General features: G+C 42.2%; 1 long non-coding RNA gene across 2 annotated transcripts; it reads right to left on the bottom strand.

Annotated features, from left to right (window-relative positions):
* Window positions 1–1,046: 1,046 nt before the first annotated feature.
* On the bottom strand, window positions 1,047–6,454 carry LOC120375765. 2 transcript variants are annotated; one of them, XR_005586763.1, is made up of 2 exons: window positions 6,081–6,454; window positions 1,047–1,232 (listed from the first exon to the last, which is right to left on the bottom strand). It is a non-coding gene; the product is annotated as an uncharacterized LOC120375765 (long non-coding RNA). The 2 variants fall into 2 exon arrangements; XR_005586762.1 differs by having other exon boundaries at window positions 6,017–6,454.
* Between the last annotated feature and the right edge of the window lie 316 nt (window positions 6,455–6,770).

A 6,770-nucleotide genomic window follows, 5' to 3' on the forward strand; every position in this document is an offset into this window, starting at 1 on the left:
TGTACTAGGAGCTCTATAAACATGTAAGAAAAAGACAATGCCTGTCTGAGGAGCTTCCAGTTTAAGAAAAGAGACAATAGATGGGGGAACACAAGGTAACAGTGAGGCAAAAATGGTCAGGCATAAAAAGCAGCAGTCAGAGCACACCTATGTTGCCTAACCATCATTACGTTTTTTGTAGGCATCACAGGAAAGGAGAATTTTAAGAAGCACAACGGGGTGGGCTTGGCAGAAGTTCTTCCCCTCTCTGTGCCTCTCTTGCCCCTCCCCCAGTCCTCTATTTGTCTGGTCTGTTTAGTAAGCTGTCTCATACTTTGTGTCTGTACAACACCTAGCACAATCTGAGGTGCTCAGATGCTATGGTAGTCGTGGCTGCATAAAAAACCTGAATAGATTAGAATGAGCCCCATGCTCTCATTTTGAGGAACACTAGCTGCTGGTGTAATGCATCTAATAAATAATTCTAAGTTTAAAGGAGGACATATTTTGGGAAGGATTACATGGTAGAGGAAGGTAACGGCTATGAAGGGAGCCCACTGAGAGTGACTAAATGTTCTTTCCATTTGATGGTTGCATGAAATAATATGATGTCTTCATGCTGGTTCCCAGATGGAAATGTGTTCAGATCACTACTGCCGCTGTTACTTTTGTTGGCAGCCTCAGCAGAGAAGCCAAGGACTAAATGGCCTGTTAAGAATGGTCTAGCCTGAGAGGAGAACCTTTGAGGTCAGAGTTGAGACACATTGATGGGAGAAGCTTGCCCTACACCCAGTGTCCTGAGGCTTTATAGACGATTTCATTATCCAGGGCTGCTGATCCAGCCCCTCTCACCAGCATGAAATTGATATATATATATATATATATATATATATATATATATATATATATATATATATATATATATATATATATATATATATAGCTGTTGTTTAAGAGCCAGCACGTTTGACTAGATAATAGAAGAAGGTTCTCTTCCAGAGAGTCACTGGATTATGGAATATTCTGTCAAAAGGAAGCAGACAGGGCAAACAAACAGTATACATGAGTTTAAGGCAAAGGCAGGGCTTTACTTGACTTTAAATACCATAGCTGGACAACACTTTTGCACACAAGAAAAAGTCTTGCAAAAGCTGGATGATGGACTAGAGGGCTTCAGGGTTTTGCACCATTTTATAACTTCCAGGTCTAAATCCTTTATTTGCCATGTTGATTGCAGAGACTAGAAGTGCACTCTGTGGACACAAGTCAAATGTTCAAAATGAGGCTATATTTTTAAAGCACTGCCAAGTACCACCTGGAGGAAATAGTGAAAGAATCTGGGCACCATTTTAACAGGTAATTTTAAGTTAGATTCCCCTACAGCTTCCTACACTTATGCTACCATCGACTCTTAAAGGCATCTAAGATGGTGTAATTCATATGCCCAGGTGCTTGAAGAAGGTTTAAGTAGAGCCAAACCTGTCCCTTCTTCCAGAAACTTTGATTTTAAGTTACATCAACTTAGACCCCCTTAGACACAGATAGGATAGGTGGATGCAGTTCTAAGGAGTCAAAGTTGTGAAGGGTGATCTAACTCACACATCACCTCTGAATCTGCCCTTGAGTATGAGAAAATCCAGATAAAGTTGGCACAAAATGCACATTGAGGAGACTGGCAAGATGTGTAAGTTACATCAGTTTAGATGCCCTATTGCCTTTTAGGCTTACCTCTGAAGGTGGCTCTGGATAGTTCAGCCTAGACCCCTCCCATGTTTTGGGGAGATACTCTCCTTGCTGTAGATGAAAGAAGAGCACCCAAAGAGTGGGATAAAATTGTCAACAGATTTAGATGCTTAAGTCCCACTGATTTTCAGTGAGAATTAGGCTCTAGTCCGTCACTTTTGAAAGTTTGACTTGGGCTCCTAAGTCAATTAGATGCTTTGAAAATGATGCCCCTGGTAAATATCACCTCTACCCTGACATTTTGGGCACATCACTGGCTTAGTTGCTCCTGGAAGGCAATATTTTTGAAAGTGACTAATTATTTTGGGTGCCCATGTTTTCAGGAAGTGCTGAGCAGCTACAGCCGAAAAATCAAGACGCTTTTAGGTGTCTCAGGTTGAGCCCTCAAAATGGAAACATCCAAAATCGTTGGTCATTTTTTAAAAATCTGGGCCTTGGTCTGCAACCTGCTATACAAGTATACTGGGAACACAGGAAAGAAAACATAAAATGGCATCCAGTGACTGTCTTTTTCAAGTATCAGAGGGGTAGCCGTGTTAGTCTGGATCTGTAAAAGCAGCAAAGAGTCCTGTGGCACCTTATAGACTAACAGACGTACTGGAGCATGAGCTCATGCTCCAATACGTCTGTTAGTCTATAAGGTGCCACAGGACTCTTTGCTGTCTTTTTCAAGATAATTGCCAAACTAAACAAATTCAACTATCTTGGTGGAAGATATTTGGCAATGAGGGAGGAAATACAGGCTCTGCATAAGAGTAGCAAGCCTATTCCCCACTAAAACAAAGCAAATTGATCTGAATATAAAATGATCCATTGGTTTACAGTTGCACTAGAGAGAGCTGCTGCAGACCTGGGCTATGTGGGCTCATTAAAGGGAACAGACACAAGATCAATGGGGTTTCAAGCTGGATTCTGCTGACTGCCAGGCACATGGGAGGGTATGTTTTTTAACACTGCCATCTCTCTTTTTCCCCCCTTCCATTTACTATGGTATTAAAGGAACACAAAGGTTACATTAGTTTCCTGGAGAATGTAGTATTGGCCCAGCAGGGCCTATGAACCCTCGCCAAGGTTTCCTTTGGAAAGAATAAATAGCTGCTTTCAATCACTTCATAAACAACTTTAAAATGAAGCAGGAAAATAAAACCAGCCACAGTGAAAAGGTTTTTGATACATTTTTCTGTGTGTGTCCTTCCTGAGGGAAGGTCAGTGGAAAGAAACCTCTTATCAACTCCCTCGCTCTTCTTTTTTTAATGATATATTGTGGCAAAAGGTCTATTCTTCACAGCTGTTACTCTCATCCTCCCCTCTAAGCCTCGTTCTTCTTTCTCTGCAAAAAGCAGCAAGGCTGGATTACAATAAACACTTCATACTCAAAGAGCACCTTTTCTTCCAAGATGCTCAAAGTGCCTTATAAAGAAGAAGTCTCCTAATACTGGGCGGCAATATACAGCACTTCTACAGCAGCACTTCTCATGCAATAGGCTTACACCTCAGAGTGCTTTACCGGAGGTGGGTCAATTTCATAGTCAGCACTCTACAGATGAACAAATTGCTGGCAAGGCTGGGAATAGGACTCAGATCTCCCGACTCCCACAGATGTCCGCCCCTCTCTGGAGTACACGGCCTCCACCTTCCAGGTTATTAGTAGAGATTGGTGAGTAACGAGGGACTCATAGATCCAGACTCTGTTCTTGTAAGAGGCCCCCATTTCCACTGGGCATTTCAGTGTCACAATGAAAATGTCACTGTGTTTATTCAGACCCTTCATCAGCTTAGCCCATCTCCTTCAATTGCATCAGCAATCAACCCACTGAACTTCTATGGCTTGTGTCAGGCACCTAATCTAACCATCTGACTATAGTGGTCCCTTCTGGTTTTTAAAAAAGAAGTATGACTCTGTCCCCAGGATGATGGCTTTTGATTTCTTCCCATCTTCCAAACAAACAATATCCTCTGAACAATGACCCTGATATATTTAAAACTATTGTTCCCTTTCCCATCCCCAAATGCACATAAGGGCAGACTGAGTTATTGCAACTAATCTGGACAATTTAATTCAAATGCAGATGAACGTGCTTTGAGTTATGTTTGTAGCTGTTAAGGAGTAATTAGCAATTTTAACAGCAGAGGTTCCCTTCCAAAGCCTCTCTAAGGCTGAGGCAAGAATCTGACAGCTCCCAGTCACTCTCACTCTGAAGTGATGCGCTCCTTCCCCATTCTGAAGGCAATTTGCATTCTTCAGGCAGTTTGGCATCAATATTTTATTAATTTCTTTATTTCCTCCTCCCTTTTTTTCTAGCCTTGCTTAGCAACTCCATTTCATTTGCCTGCTCCTATTAAGAAGACTATCCATCCAGCTGTGTCCTAAAGCCACGGTGCTCTCAAATGCAACTAGGACCAGCCAAACTCAAGAGCCTTGTCTCTCTTTCAATGGAGAATGTCTTCATGCCTGCAGCAGTTCATATTAACATGAGGCAGGTAGACACATTTGGCTCAGTCACTAGATTTTTATTATTTCTGCCAATACCCAAATAGTGTCATCATGGCAAATCTCTTCCCTGCAGCTAACCTTCCCCACAAGCTTCTCTGATTACCTTCCTAGATGGAGCCAAAAGAATCTTCTATCCGATAGCTCTTTCCTCCTTTGACCATGGAATATACCACTGAAGAACACATCAGGGTAGAAAGCTATATATTACAGGGCTTAAACAAACAGTCCACAGCTATGACACTGCAAATGGGCTATCCAATGTGTTCTATTCCCTCTGGGACATCATAGAATCCAGAAAGGAAGGAATCCTGCAATGTGCTGGATCTATTTAGCAATACCAGGGGACCCAGTGGAATCAACTGGCAACAAGTTATGTACATTTTGGATCCCACTTTGGACTCTGAAGAAAGAGGGTTGATGGAGGAGTTTGGAAAATGATAGAATACAGCAAGGAGGGGCTCATTCTACCTACGATGTGAAAAAGGACTTAGGAGATTTGCATGTGGCTGGAATGTCTATTATTATCTCTCATTTCTACTGCAGTAATGCCTAGTGGCCTCAACCAAGTCAGGGCCCCATTGGTCTAGGCTCTGTACTAGCATGTAGTGATAATGCCTGCTCTGCCCCCAAAGAATTCACAATCTAAAGACAAGACATAACCAGTGGAGGAAACAAAACCCTGTTTTGGCACAATGGGGAGGAGAATGGGTTAACAGAACCAGGAGGAAGTTCTTAGCCTGGACTATCTGTGTGCACAATTCACAGGTATTCAGTAGCCATAATCATTACTTACCACTGCCCCACCTTTGTCAGATGGCTGTAGAAGTTAACAGACTGCAGAATTCCTTCAGATTTGAGAGACTTGGGAAGATTGGCTCATACTTTAGTAAGTGGAGATTGGCCCTAGCTGCCAAAATTTGGACCCAAACCTGGAGCCTAACTTCTCTAGATCTTTATTTAAACCCAGCTGAGTGTGCTGTGTGATCAGGAGAAGTGAAGACCTAGTGTGAAACAAGATTCCATTCTTCTTTGGTCAGGTGCCTTTCCTATTGGTAGCACTGGAGCTTTGAGTTGTTTGTTTTATCTGTCTCTGTGTTTATATATTTGTTACACTGTCCCATCTTGCATGCAAATTACAGATATCCTTTTAGTAACAGGATCTGACCACAATCAGCCTGCGCAATGAAAATGAAGGCCATGTAAGAGGTTCTTACTAGAACATTCTGTATCTGATAGTGTTGGGTGGGTGTTGAAGAGGAGGGGTGGCTGGCACACAGTTTTATTGTGGAATTGATTATACACCTTTTTTGGGATGTTTAAGCATTTTCCACCCTTGACAACACTCTAATTCTTTTCATCCAAGGATCTCATAGCTCTTTAAGTCTCACCGCCCTTCTATAAGGTCAGTGAGATATCACCATTCTTATTTTACAGATGGGTAAACATAAGGCACAGAGGTGTTGAGTGTCTTGTCCAACGTTCCCAGAACCTAGAATTCCAGGCTCATGCTTTCCTGATCTAACCTCACTGTGTCTCATCTACCATAAGCAAGCTGCAGTTTCATTACTATGCATGTACTACTATTTACATACATTATAACACCAGACCCTATTTTTATGATGGGTGAAATATACTGAGCCAAAACAAAATGCCTGCCCAAAAGAGTAGAACCCACTGACAGATGCAGTGTAGCTTAAAGAAACAAAGGTGCAAATTCAGAGGGTGTATGTAAGGTAGTAGAAGTTCATCACTGGTAAGTGTCTAAAGGAGTCCAGCTAAGGCTGAGTTGGTGTAACTTACATTCAAGAAGATTTGAAGGCGGTTTAACAAAGTAGTGGTCTTACTCTAACTTAGATCTTCTTACCCTCTTAAGGGTGACTTGTTTTTCCTTCTAGACCCCTCTCTTCCAGATCCTTGACATGGAGATTATATCCGTTTAGATTCCCATAGTTCTCATACACCCAGGTACCAAAGCACAACTTACACCTTTTCACACATACCCTCTGAACCTGATCCCAAAACTGTCCAAATGACATTAATCACCAGTTGTCTTCATCTACATTTGAAATGATCCTTTCTTCTCCATCCCGTCCATCCCCCACCCCGAAGGTAACAATGCTTAATATCAGCTGGACTTCCATTTGCCCCACTGAAATGATCAAGTCATTTCATCTTTTCCCCAGGTTCACATCCCCATGAGTTATTCTGTCTGAACCAGAATCAAGCCCTGGAAGGATAAGAGTGCCTGGTTGTCAATGGTACCAGTGATGTCATGGGTTTCTAAGTAACAGCCGATCAGCTTTGTATAAAGTCCAGCATGGTTTTCGGGGGGGTGAGGTGGGGAAGGAAAGAACAACACTTGGCAAACCCATCCATTTTCCAGAACAATAGAGAAAAGAAGCTGCTTGGCAGTCCCCACTCTGAGAGTCAGGAAGATTTTTCACAGCTGATGAGGCAGTTGCCATAGAAATGCTACAATATGTTTTGCAGTAAGATGCTGTTTGGCTCTTGTTAGAAGAGGAAAACTGCTGGGCCAAAACATCGGCAATTTCAT

This window comes from Mauremys reevesii, linkage group 12, assembly GCF_016161935.1.
Source record: "Mauremys reevesii isolate NIE-2019 linkage group 12, ASM1616193v1, whole genome shotgun sequence".
Taxonomy (NCBI): Eukaryota; Metazoa; Chordata; order Testudines; family Geoemydidae; genus Mauremys; species Mauremys reevesii.